Source organism: Delphinus delphis, chromosome 2, assembly GCF_949987515.2.
Source record: "Delphinus delphis chromosome 2, mDelDel1.2, whole genome shotgun sequence".
In the NCBI taxonomy this organism is placed as follows: Eukaryota; Metazoa; Chordata; class Mammalia; order Artiodactyla; family Delphinidae; genus Delphinus; species Delphinus delphis.
In genome coordinates, this window is record NC_082684.1 from 117,944,122 (window position 1) to 117,958,342 (window position 14,221).

Sequence of the window (14,221 nt, forward strand, 5' to 3'; positions counted from 1 at the left end):
TGAATCAGTTATACATATACATATATCCCCATATCTCCTCCCTCTTGCATCTCTCTCCCTCCCACCTGCCCTATCCCACCCTTCTAGCTGGTCACAAAGCACTGAGCTAATGACCCTGTGCTATGCGACTGCTTCCCACTAGCTAGCTATTTTACATTTGGTAGTGTTTATATGTCCATGCCACTCTCTCACTTTGTCTCAGCTTACCCTACCCCCTCCCCTTATCCTCAAGTCCATTCTCTAGTAGGTCTGCGTCTTTATTCCCGTCTTGCCCCTAGGTTCTTCATGACCTTTTTTTTTTTTTTAGATTCCATATATATGTGTTAGTATACGTATTTGTTTTTCTCTTTCTGACTTACTTCACTCTGTATGACAGACTCTAGGTCCATCCAACTCACTACAAATAAATCAATTTCGTTTCTTTTTATGGCTGATAATATTCCATTGTATATATGTGTCACATCTTCTTTATCCATTCATCTGTTGATGGACACTTAGATTGCTTCCATGTCCTGGCTATTGTAAATAGAGCTGCCATGAACATTGTGGTACATGACTCCTTTTGAATTATGGTTTTCTCAGGGTATATGCCCAGTAGTGGGATTGCTGGGTCATATGGTAGTTCTATTTTTAGTTTTTTAAGGAACCTCCATATTGTTCTCCATAATGGCTGTATCAATTTACATTCCCACCAATAGTGTATGAGGGTTCCCTTTTCTCCATACACTCTCCAGCAATTATTGTTTGTAGATTTTTTGATGATGGCCATTCTGACTGGTGTGAGGTGATAGCTCATTGTAGATTTGATTTGCATTTCTCTAATGATTGTGATGTTGAGCATTCTTTCATGTGTTTGCTGGTAATCTGTATATCTTCTTTGGAGAAATGTCTATTTAGGTCTTCTGCCCATTTTTGGATTGGGTTGTTTGGGTTTTTTTGATATTGAGCTACATGAGCTGCTTGTAAATTTTGGAGATTAATCATTGGTCAGTTGCTTCATTTGCAAATATTTTCTCCCATTCTGAGCGTTGTCTTTTCGTCTTGTTTATGGTTTCCCTTGCTGTGCAAAAGCTTTTAAGTTTCATTAGGTCCCGTTTGTTTATTCTTGGTTTTATTTCCATTTCTCTAGGAAGTGGGTCAAAAAGGATCTTGCTGTGATTTATGTCATAGGGTGCTCTGCCCATGTTTTCCTCTAAGAGTTTGATAGTGTCTGGCCTTACATTTAGGTCTTTAATCCATTTTGAGTTTATTTTTGTGTATGGTGTTAGGGAGTGTTCTTATTTCATTCTTTTACATGTAGCTGTCCAGTTTTCCCAGCACCACTTATTGAAGAGGGTGTCTTTTCTCCATTGTATATTCTTGCCTCCTTTACCAAAGATAAGGTGACCAGGGCTTCCCTGGTGGCACAGTGGTTAAGAATCCACCTGCCAACGCAGGGGACACGGGTTTGAGCCCTCGTCCAGGAAGATCCCACATGCCATAGGGCAACTAAGCCCGTGTGCCACAACTACTGAGCCTGCTCTCTAGAGCCCACAAGCCACAACTACTGAAGCTCACATGCCTAGAGCCCATGCTCCGCAACAAGAGAAGACACCACAATAAGAAGCCTGTGCACCGCCAACGAAGAGCAGCCCCCACTTGCTGCAGCTAGAAAAATCCCGTGCACAGCAATTAAGAGCCAACTCAGCCAAAAATAAAATAAAAATTAATTTAAAAAAAAAAAGTAAGGTGACCATATGTGCATGGGTTTATCTCTGGGCTTTCTATCCTGTTCCATTGATCTATATTTCTGGTTTTTTGTGCCAGTACCATACTGTCTTCATTACTGTAACTTTGTAGTATAGTCTGAAGTCAGGGAGCCTGATTCCTCCAGCTCCATTTTTCGTTCTCAAGATTGCTTTGGCTATTCAGGGTATTTTGTGTTTCCTTAAAAATTGTGAAATTTTTTTTCTAGTTCTGTGAAAAATGCCAGTGGTAGTTTGATAGGGATTGCATTGAATCTGTAGATGGCTTTGGGTAGTATAGTCATTTTCACAGTGTTGATGCTTCCAATCCAAGAACATGGTATATCTCTCCATCTATTTGTATCATCTTTAATTTCTTTCATCAGTGTCTTATAGTTTTCTGCAAACAGGTCTTTTGTCTCCTTAGGTAGGTTTATTCCTAGGTATTTTATTCTTTCTGTCGCAATGGTAAATGGGAGTGTTTTTTAATTTCACTTTCAGATTTTTCATCATTAGTGTATAGGAATGCAAGAGATTTCTGTGCATTAATTTTGTATCCTGCTACTTTACCAAATTCATTGATTAGCTCTAGTAGTTTTCTGGTAGCATCTTTAGGATTCTCTGTGTATAGTATCATGTCATCTGCAAACAGTGACAGCTTTACTTCTTCTTTTCTGATTTGGATTCCTTTTATTTCTTTTTATTCTCTGGAATGATACACTTACAATAACAAGGATTGCTGTGGCCGGCAGAATTCTGGGATGGTATACTCGTACGTTCTCCCAGATGTTCAATCAAACACTAATCTAGGTGCCCCTGTGAAGGGATGTCACAGATGTAATTAAGGTCCCAAATCAGTTGACCCTAAGAAAGGGCAATTACACTGGGTAAGTCAGACCTAATCAGGTGATGCCTTAGAAGGGATGGGGCTCCTCCTAGCTAAAGAGAGTCAAAGCCTGACAGGGATTCGATGCAAGGGCAGATCTCTCTGGCTGGCTCTGAAGATGGAGAAGACCGTGTGGCAAGGCATGTGGGTGACCCCTAGGAGCTGAGAGCAGCCCCTGGCTGAAAGGCTAGGCTAAAGAAACAGGGGCCTCATTCCTACAGTGGTAAAGAAGTGAATTTGATCAACAGTCTGACTGAGCTTGGAGGCTGATTCTTGCCCAGAGCCTCCGTAAAGGAACACAGCCTGGCCAAGACCCTGATTCTACCTGTCAGACCCTGAGCAGAGAACCCAGCCGTGACATGCCCGGTCTCCTAACCTACAGAACTGTGAGTGAATACATGGGCATCATGTGAACCCACTAAGTATGTGCTCATTTATTACACAGCAACAGAAAACTAATACAATTGCTAACATTTTATCAATGTTCCCTCTCTGCAGGCCAGTTCTAAGTGTAAATAATTCAATTAAGTTTCAGGACCCTGTGAGGTGGACACTTACCATCCCCATTTTACAGGTGAGGCAACCAGGACACTGAACATTTAGCCAGTTCTTACCCATTTCTTTTGTTTTTTTTAAATAAAAATTGTATATTTTTAAAGTGTACAACCTGATGTTTGGATTCACATACACACAGTTTGAAATGATGACTACAGTCAAGCTAATTAACCTGGCCATGTCCTCACATAATTACCATCTTCTTGTTGCTGTTCTCAGTCATCCGACATACCTGAAGCTTTATACTTTTTGACCAACATCTCCCCATTTCCCCCACCTTCCCAGCCCCTGGGAACCACCGTCCTACTCTCTGCTTCTATGAATTCGACTTTTTTAGATTCCACATGTAAGTGATATCATGCAGTATTTTTCTTTCTGCAACTGGGTTATTTCACTCAGTATAATGTCCTCCAGTTTCATCCATATTGTTGCAAATGGAAGGAACTCCTTTTCTAAGGCTGAATAATTTTTCATTGTACTCATATATTTTATATATATGTATATATATGTGTATATGTATACATATATGTGTGTATATATATAAATTTCTTTATCTCTTCATCCATTGATGGACACTTAGGTTGTTTCATATCTTGGCTACTGTGAATAATGCTGCCATGAACATGAGAGTGGGAACACCTCTTCAAGATCCTGATTTCAGTTCCTTTGGATAAATACCCAGAAGTGGAATTGCTTGATCATAGGTTAGTTCTATTTTTAATTTTTTGAGGAAGCTACATACTGTTCTCCATAGTGGATGCAACAATTTACATTCTCACCAAGAGTGCACACGGGTTCCCTTTTCTCCACATTTGTTATCTCCTGTCTTTTTGAAAACAGCCACCCTAACAGGTGTGAGGTGACATCTCTTTGTAGTTTTGATTTGCATTTCTTTGCTCATTAGTGATGTTGAGCCCCTTTTCATGTACCTATTGACCATTTATGTATCTTCTTACCCTGTTCTCCTAACATTTAGTCAGCATTGAAATTCCAGGTGGCTGCTGGCCTCCCTCCTGAGAGGCTCCGGATCACATTCCCAACTCTTCATCTTTCTACTCATAATTTATCTGAGGGGTGCCTGCCTCCTGCCTCTGCCATCAGGGCTCCAGTCACCTTCTTAAGGCTAACAGGGTGCCTCATCCAATGAGGTGAGTTTCTGGCCCCCAAAACAGTGCTGGGTGGGAGACGGTTTGCCCAAATCGAGCAGAGTGAAGGGTCCTGTTCATCTGTTCAAGTGGCCATAACAAAATAAGACACACTGCGGGGCTTACACACACCACAGTTCTGGAGGCTAGAAGTCCAAGATCAAGGCATAAGCAGGGCTGGTTTCTACTGAGGCCTCTCCTTGGCTTGCAGACTGCCATCTTCTTGCTGTGATCTCATGGGTCTTCCTTCAGTGCATGTCTGTGTCCTAACCTCTTCTTATAAGGACATCAATCCAATTGGATTAGAGTCCACCCTAATGACCTCATTTTAACTTAATTACCTTTTAAAATATCCTATCTCCAAATACAGTCAAATATATTCTGAGATACTAGTGTCAGGCCTCCAACATATGAACTGGGGGCAGGGGGACACAATTCAGCCTATAACAGGCATCAAGTGCAAAGTCAAAGGTTTGAACAAACTTGTCAGAGCCCAAGGGAAAGGTCCCCTCAGGGTTCCCAGCCAGCAATTCATCGTCTAATACCCAGCAGAGCTGCAGGTGCCCCCAATTTCACCTCCTCTGTTCCCAAAACTTCCCCACCACTTGCTCTAGGTCCCTCGGCCGAAGTCACCACTTCCTGCCCCACACTCAGAGACATGGGTGCCCCAGCGAGTACCAGGTACCAGAGCAGAACCAGCTCATATCTTCAGAATTTCAAAAGAGAGCAATATTCAGCAGTTCAAGCGGGGCCAAGGGCTGACATTAAGCAAATTTCAAGGGTTATTTGAAGTTAATTGAGTTTAATCATATAATGATTTTATAATTAGTCATAGTGCTCTTGTTTCTACATGGGTAGACCCAGACTCAGAAGGAAATGACTGTATCAGGCAGGGAAGGGGCCAGGGCAGCAGAGGAAGGACAGCGGGGCCAGGGAGAAGGAGGTGGTGTCTGAACCCACGGAAACACTCCGCTTCACTCTCTGGGCCCCCACCTGCACCAGCCACAAACTGGGGTCCCAGCGGGGGCTCCCATACCCTGCCGGGTCTGCTGGTGCTTTCCACACATTTGTCCTGCTTACTTGAGGGCATGTTCCATCTGTGTTGAGATGGAGCTTTGTAACCAAGGGGTCAGCATCAGGGAACTTCTAAGGTGACCAGACTCATTGCAAGCTCCACAAATGCTACTGCAGACCCGACTGTGTAGTGAGGTTTTGGTCCAAAACCTGACTTAACCTAATCAACCAACAGCATTTACCTCCTGGGCAGTCATCAGAGCTATCAGGTTGCAGCGATTAAATCTCTGCACGTCTCTAAGGGGTGCAGTGTGGGTCCCCCCAGTCCTCTCACCCAACCAGACCCGGGTTTAAGTTCTGCTTCCAATGCCACAACATTAAGCCCCTTGGGACTTCACTGTGCCCCTGAATAATGGAATTAGGGTGACCCCCAGGGTGTCCAAGGAAGGCTTCTTCTCAGAGACAACTCAACTCTATGGGGAGCATAAGTGAGGCCAGACTGACCAGTGTGACAGCATAAAATGTATGTGATTCGCAAAAACAGCAGGTACTATTTTCTCTTAATCGGGTGACCACACGGGGAGGGGAGTGGAGAAGGAAACCACCATTTCTTGAGCACTCACCATTGGTCAGACCTGTGCTGTAGCACTTGTTTCTCACCTTCCAGGTCATGGTGGACAGAGGCTCAGAGAGGTGGTGACACACAGTGCCAGGTGTATCTGACTCCAGTGCCCAGGGACAGTCCACAGTAACACCTCAGGCGCCAGGTAGAAAGAAGGCACAGGGGGAAACCGGGGTGCATTAGCACAGAAGCCCTCAACCCCTGGGTGAACAGCTAAGATGCCGTGAGCAGGGTCCAGCCTCCTGTCCTCCCTAAGGGAAGCCCCGGGTGCCAGCTCACGGAGGACTCCATGAGAGACACATGAACGCTTTTCTTTGCCTCCCAAGCCCTTTCCTCACAGAGGTCAAATTAACTATGAGTAGGATGCCAGGGAAATGATTCAATGTAGGTAAATGAGAGTGTGGACTTTGACCTCATGGTTTTAATTACTGGATGATGGAAACACTTTTAAAAGGTACCATGCAACTATTCATCAAGGGATGAATGGATGAGCAAGATGTGGTAGATCCTTACAATGGAATATTACTCAGCCTTGAAAAAGGCAGTTCTGACACCTGCTACAACATGGATGAAGCTTGAAGACATCCTGCTTCAAGTGAAATAAGCCAGTCACAAAGGGACAAATACTGTATAATTCCACTCACATGAGTTACCTAGAGTAGTCAGGTTCACAGAGACAGAAAATAGGATGGTGGTGGCCAGGGGCTGGGGGAGCGGGGCATAAGATAGGCAGTGGTGATGGTTGCACAACAGTATGAAGGGACTTAATAACACTGAAATGTACACTTAAAATGATGGAGATAGTCAATTTAATGTTATGTGTATTTCACCACCATTTTTTTTAATTAGAAGGGAAAAAAGGGTATATGCAAGTCAGGGCCTGTGCTGTTTCCCAGACCTCCTGGGCAGCCGCCCAAGTCCAGGAATCCCCGGTAGAACTTACATTTCTGGAACAAGTCCGGTGAGGCTGCAGAACCTGAGGGCAGGTGCCAGCCTGTCTGAATTTCTTCCTCACCCTACAGAAATGTATCTTTAATGAATGCTGAGCCCTCCGTTTGGGCTTTACCTGGGACAGTTTATCCTGTACAAGCTCAGGGCCACGGGGTCAAGGGCAGATTTCCAACTAATGGAACCACTACTGTGGGGACTGTGCTTGGCTGCCCCTGATTTCACTGTCCCCACCCACCCCCCACCCCCACCTTCCCCAGGCTCCTGTCACTACCGGTCAGTTGCCCTTCTCATTTTTAGAGACAGACCCAAATTTGATGCACATTGTACGTGGCGCTGTGACTACACAAATCACATACATACGTCACGCTGTGGAATAACGTAGGCTGTCTCCTCCTCTCTCTCTCACACACAGTTAACCCCTCAGTCAACTTCATTAGTCCCTTCCTTCCAGACAGTACCCTGTCATCTTCAGCTTCCCTACTGCCCCATCACTGCTAGTCCTCAAGGTAATCATCCAAAGGCTTTATCTACAAAAAAAATCTCCTGGGAACACTTGTTGAAAATACAGAATTCTGAGCCTCATCCCAGGAGACTATACTTTTCTGTAAGCCTGGGGCCAGGAGTACACAGTCCCCACTCACAGTTTACGGAGGGTGAGTGAGTAGCACGGGGATCACCGCCTTCCTCGCCCCTGACCCTGAGAAAGTGTCCTCTCCCTGCGCTCCAAGTGTGGAGTTGTTCTTGATACTTGAAGGTGTTGGAAAGTTGGTCTCTGACTATTTGAGGTTCTGCTGTTCTTTAAAGCACCATTACACGTGATTCCCATCAGTCATGGGATGACAAATCATTAAAGAGTGTCACCATGTGGAACTGGTATTGTAGACCACTTTCGACTTAATGACTCGCCCAACCAGTTCTGTGGCATCCTACACCCACACTCCCTCCCTGCAGGATGTCACCCAGGAAGACCCTCCATCAAGAGATCTGTTATTAACCCCACTGTCTTCCTATGGGCAACACATGCCCTTTTTTTCAAACCTTCTGTAATTCAAACTCCCTTCCCATATCCAGTGGCCCAGATTGTGGTTTTTTATGTTAACCAGCATTATTTGACCGCAATCCAGGATCACAGCTGTACCACAATATCTGCCCAGTTTAGATGTTTTCAATTCCAAGTAACAGACAACTCAGATTCAAACTGGTTTTAAAATATGAACATTGATTACTTCCTATAATAGGGTGCCCAGGTTGGGCACTGGTTTCTCAATTCAATGGTGTCTTCAAGGATTGTGCTCTGCTGTCCACAGTCAACTTCATTATAACACTGGTCTCCAGGACGTTGAAAGATGGTGGCCAGCAGCAGCTGTCCATCAAACAGGTGGGCTGGAAGGTAGACTCCTTATCTTGCAAGAGAGAGAACCTTCCTCCCTCAGTGGACTCTGGAACTTTCCTCATATTGGCCAGCACAGTTCGTATGCTCCCACCTCAACTCACCTCAACCACCAGGGGATGCTACACACAGATTCCCCTGTCACACTTTCTGCTTCCCACAGCTGTCCCTGGGGCGTGGAGGAAGAGGGACTAGATGCTGGGTAGACAGCCCTAAGAGCCACTGCAGCTGCTATGTCATTGGCTCTTTCAACTCAAATGCTGGACCAGACCCTCCTGACAGACATGTGATAAGAAGCCAGCACCTGCTCTGGGTGACATTTCTCTCCAGAAAGAAAGCGTGGGGAGTGTCATAAGCCGACCAAGGCAAAGCCAGCCTCCTCCATCACAGGACCCTTCATCAGCCTTATGGATTTGCAGGAGTTTTTAAAGTGCTTTGCTCTAAGCACCTGATTAAACATTAATAAAAGGTCAAGGTTATGGTCCCAGGGACCTCCTGACAAAATCACTCTTTATCTCTCTTCCTCATGAATCCTCCTGTTGCAATACTTATCTCTTCCCTACCTCCCTGCAAACCCCATGACTATTTAAGGGCTGAGGGACCCAGAGAACAAACTACCTTTGGTTCATTCAGAGGGAGCATTTCTAAAGCCTTGGCTTGAAGGAACATTGTCAGGACTGGGGGTGTTTGTGGCTCTAGTTTGGAGAGTTTTGCTTCCCTACAAAGCACTTACAGAACAGAAGAAACAGCGGGTCAACATGATGGGATTTCTGCATTCAAGGCCATCTTTCCTATAGGTTAGTGTCATTGATTACCTGCACCTCAGGCCCTGACAGGTAATCAATAGACCCTCTGACCCAGATATGTGAGTTGGCCTGTGGGGGGTTGAAAAACAAGAAGTGAACATGGCAACTCTGGTTCATGCTTTGCATACATGAGAATTACATTTTTTCCCCAGAGTAGCAAAGCCATTTCTGCTCAGATTACCCCAGCCATCTCAGGAGCACATAATCAGAGGGTCCTGTTCATTTTTCCTGCTGGAGAAGAGTTCTGCAACCAACCCCAAGCCATTAAGAGCAAAAGTTTGGAAAAATCTTTTTATGCCTCCAGAGAGCTAGGACTCTTTAGGAAGGGCCACCTAACCTTCTCGGTAGGGATATAGGGGAACGGTGACTCTTACGGGGGCAGGAGAACAGGAAGGGGTTGGATCACCTGCCAGGGAAAGAGGATGGACTCTAGGAGGCACTGATGTTGCAACCCTCAAAAACAGAAGGATCTTGGCTGATGATAATGACACTGATCCTCAGGATATGGATTTAATGGGATGGGGTCCAGGGGTGCAAACAGTGAAAGACTCTCAAAGACACATAGAAGACAAAAAATAGTCTACAACTATTTCTGGTGTCACTTCCTCCAGGAAGTCAGCCCTGACACAACTTGGTACCCCATTTAGACCAGGAGCCGCCTCTGCAGTGGGCCCAGACTTTCCTGGACATGTCTGTAACACTTTCTGTGGGTCTATATGCATATTGCCATGCCCTCAAGGCTGTGAGTCAATTGAGGTTGTGGGTAAGAATCATAACCTGGTCACATCTCAATCTCAGCCCCAAGCAAAACCCAGCACCTAACAGCATCTCAACAAAGCCTGTTGAATAGGTGAATGAATGAATGAGTGAATAAATTTATAAATGAGTGCGTGTGTGAGTGAGGGAGTAAACTAATGAAAATATAGCATCCAACCAAAGAAAGAACATCAAGGTACTAGGTCCCCAAGGATAATAGCCCTAAGGAAAGGGGCACCTTTCATCCCTTTCCTGGAAATTTTGCAAAGGAAAAGTGGTTAGATACAATAAAAAGAAGATTGACTTTTACATCCAGAGTTGGGTCCAAATCTTGGCTCCACTAGCAAAGTGAGTTCAGGCAAGGTATTTAGCCTCTTTGTCCCTCAAAGTTATCATTGAGAATAAGACCTACCTTATGAAGCTGTGCTGAGAATCAGAGAAAAGATATGCTCAGTGCCTGGTACATGGTTAGCACTCACTAAGTTGTAGTCACTACCAACATTAACCAAGCCCTGCCATGGAGTGGCACGGCCAAAGCTGGGGCATATGTTATCAAGCCAGAAAGGTAACCACACAAAGTAGGCCAAGGTCATTCTAAGATATCAGACCACTGGGCTGAGTGGCCAAAAACAGACCACAACTTCTCTCTTCCAAATTTTGCAAAGGACAATAAATTCTGACCATCCAATAGGCCATCAGTAAAACTTCTCTCAAGGAATGTAAATTGATAAACCATGAAAGGCAAAGACATTGCCTCTGTGTAAGTGAAGTTATGGCAAATATTAAGTTGCCAAAAATTCCAACACTATGTATCAGTCAGGGAATGCTAGGTTGTGCTGCAGTAACAAACAGCTCCAAAATCTCAATGAGTTAAAAATCATGTCACATATCCTTTGCAGGTCAGCAAGGGGACTCTTCTTGGAGATCCAGGCTTACTGAACAATCAGTATTTCAAATGGTGGTGATCACCAATGCCAGGAAGAAAATGAGCTCTGGAGGGTCTCATACTGTCAATGAAATGTCCCCTCTGTGGGTGACATGGTCCATGAACAACCATTAGCCTGAACTAATCACTTGGCACCACCTAATCACGGGGGGTGGGGGGGCGGGGGCCAGGAGGTGCAATCCCAGCATGTGCCCAGACTAGGAAGAAAGGGAAATATTTTGTGGATCATGCTAATGAGCACAATACACTGCAAGAGAAGGAGATGCCTAGGAAGCTCCATCCAAACCAGCCCTGGACAGTGGTGACAAAGATGACTGGAAGGCAAAAGCATCAAGTCCTTCCCAATATCTATAAGTTCAGAGTGGAAGGGGATAAGTGCAGAAGACAGCTTGATTTTCCATTTAGCATGGCCATCATCAAAAAGTATACAAATAATAAATGCTGGAAAGGGTGTGGAGAAAGGAGAACCCTCCTACCGTGTTGGTGGGAATGTAAATTGGTGCAGCCACTATGAAGAAAAATATGGAGGTTCCTTAAAAAACTAAAAATAGAGTTATCATATGATCCAGCAATCCCACTCTTGGGTATATACCTGGAAGAAAATGAAAATTCTAATTCAAAAAGATATATGCACCCCAATGTTCCATAGCAGCACTATTTACAATAGCTAAGACATGAAAATAACCAAAGTGCACATCAACAGACAACTGGCTTAAGAAGATGTGAGATAGATAGATAGATAGATAGATAGATAGATAGATAGATAGATAGATATACACATATATACACACATATAATGGAATACTACTCAGCCATAAAAAAATGAAATTTTGCCATTTGCAGTAACCTGGATGGACCTAGAGATTATCATACTAAGTGAAGTAAGTCAGATACAGAAAGACAAATATTATATGATAACACTTATATGTGGAATCTAAAAAATAATACAACTGAATCTATATACAAAACAGAAACAGACTTACAGACATAGAAAAACAGACTTATGGTTACCAAAGGGAAAAGAGATGGGGGGAGGGATAAATTAGGAGTATGGGATTAACAGATACAAACTACTATACATAAAATAGATGAGCAACAAGATTTACTATATAGCACGGGGAACTATATTCAATATCTTGTGATAACTTATAATGGTAAATAATCTGAAATATATATGTATACACTGAATCATTTTGCTGTACATCTGAAACTAACACAATATTGTAAATCAACTATACTTCAATTTGAAAAAAAGGCCGCTATTTTGCATTTAGGAAAGTGTGGGGAGCTCCGGATTTGCTCACTGCTCTCTTTAAAAATCAACTGTATTCATATTTTAAAGAAAGAATGTATATATATGTATAACTGAATCACTTTGTTGTACAGCATAAATTAACACAACATTGTAAATCAACTATACTTCAATAAAAAAAATGGAAAAAGGAATCAACTGTACTCATACTAATGAGCGTGCACGCCATACCTCAATACCGCCTGTGTTGGGCAAGAAGAGGACAAAACGGCTCAGAGAATTTGGATTCTTGCACGGGGGTGACAAAGTGTTTCTTTCCCTAATTTGGAAGTGAGTTTAAAATGTGCAAAGAAGCAGAAATTCCTCTCGGCACATTCCTCTGCTGGGTAGGGCTGTGAGTTCCCAGTAGCAACAAGAGTCCCAGCGCTGCCAGGCTCACACAGGACTCAGGAAAGGCCCTCACTTTCCAGGTCAAGATCATTAGGGAGTTTAATTAGCACCTTGGTTCCAGAATCTATACGTAGATTCAGAATATATATGTCCTCTGAGGCCCACATAAAATTGGCTGGGGACCCCTGTTCCTTGCCAGCTGGAAAGTTCAGTGCTCCCCAAATGTCTTTGGACTCTTGGGGCTTACATTCACAGGGGGCCCCATTGTGCTGCTTCCTCTCTCCCTTGCTCTTCATCCCACCGCTAAAGGGAAATAGAAACAGGGTGCCAAGGTGGGGAAGTTCCTGGTGTGATGGTAGCAGCAAGGGTCGTGGTGCCACAGAACAAGACATAGCGTGAGAAGAACCCGGGGAGCGGGCTGGAGGCTGTGTCCCAGAGTCTCAGAACCAGAGATGGAGGCTGGATGTTATACAGCCCTTGATGGGAAGGCAGGCAGGGATTTAAGCAAGGAGTGAATGTGATCAGACATGCACTTTAGATGGATCACGGGCAACTGTATCTCTAGAAATTGGTGAGGAAGTAAACAAAAATGGAGAGCTAGTCCAGAGAGGAGGCTCCTGCAGGAGTCCTGGGGAGAGAGAGGTAGGCATCTGACCTGGAAGATGAATGATCAAGTGAAGGGAATAAGGAGACCTGTTAGACAGCCCTTGCCAAAGTTTAGGGAAGACATGTGAGGGGCTGGATGAGGGAGGAGGGAACAGAAAAGACGGGAACGCCCATGACTGCTGAAAGATGGAAACACTATGGATCTCGGTAACTGGTGGATGATGAGAAGTGTAGAAAAGAAAGATCAAGGAGATTATTCCAAGGTTTGGAGCCCGAATGACTGAGAGGGACCTAAAAGCCTTTGAAAAGGAAATTATGTGGATCTGTCATTGTCATCATAAGCATCATCACCATTGTTAGTTTGGGTATTTAGTACAGGTTTCCTTTTTAAAAATATCTTCTCAAAATTGGTGTCTTATGATTTCACTTAAAGGGGTTTCCAAACTTGTCATTTCAATGATTGAAACAGCCAAAGCACGTCTTGTTACACTAAAAAGTTTCCATTTTCGTGTCTTGCTTTCTAAAATGCTTGTAATCATCCTTGAGCATTTGAGGAACTTGAAGCAGGCATGGCCTCTTTCAAAGGTCAAATGAGGAAGATAAAATCCTTTCCAGCAGCATCTTGTAGCACTTTAACCGAGTATGTGTTAACCAAGGAGGTAGCTCACACGCACGCATGCACACAGGCACAGAGGCGCCCACTAGAACTCCCAGCTGAGATAAAATTGCAAGTATGGCATTGATTGACCCATCAACACTTTGGAGCTGAGCAGAGAGAAAGAAACCCAGCTGGACACAGGGAGGAAGATGCAGGGGGTGTTGACAGAGTCTCCTGTAGAGGATTCTTGAATCAGATGGTCCTCTTCCGTTGGACATCACAGGCAGCATATGTATATGCCTTCGCCAAGCTCAAGATACAGCCAAACGCTTGGCACAAGCTGAGGTTGGCCCCCTGGATCAGGCACAAAGAAATCCATTTGCACACTCTCTTTGCCTCCCCTTCAAGGGGCCACGGAAACACAGAGGGAATTCGAGGTTTACTCGAAAAGTGGACAAAATTCAGATTGTAGGTCTGCCACCAAATGAATGCACTCTCCTACACACAGTTATTTCAAGGTGAAGGAAAGGCCAAAACAGAATAACAGGGCAGGTCATTTTGCCCCTTATCTTATTCACTG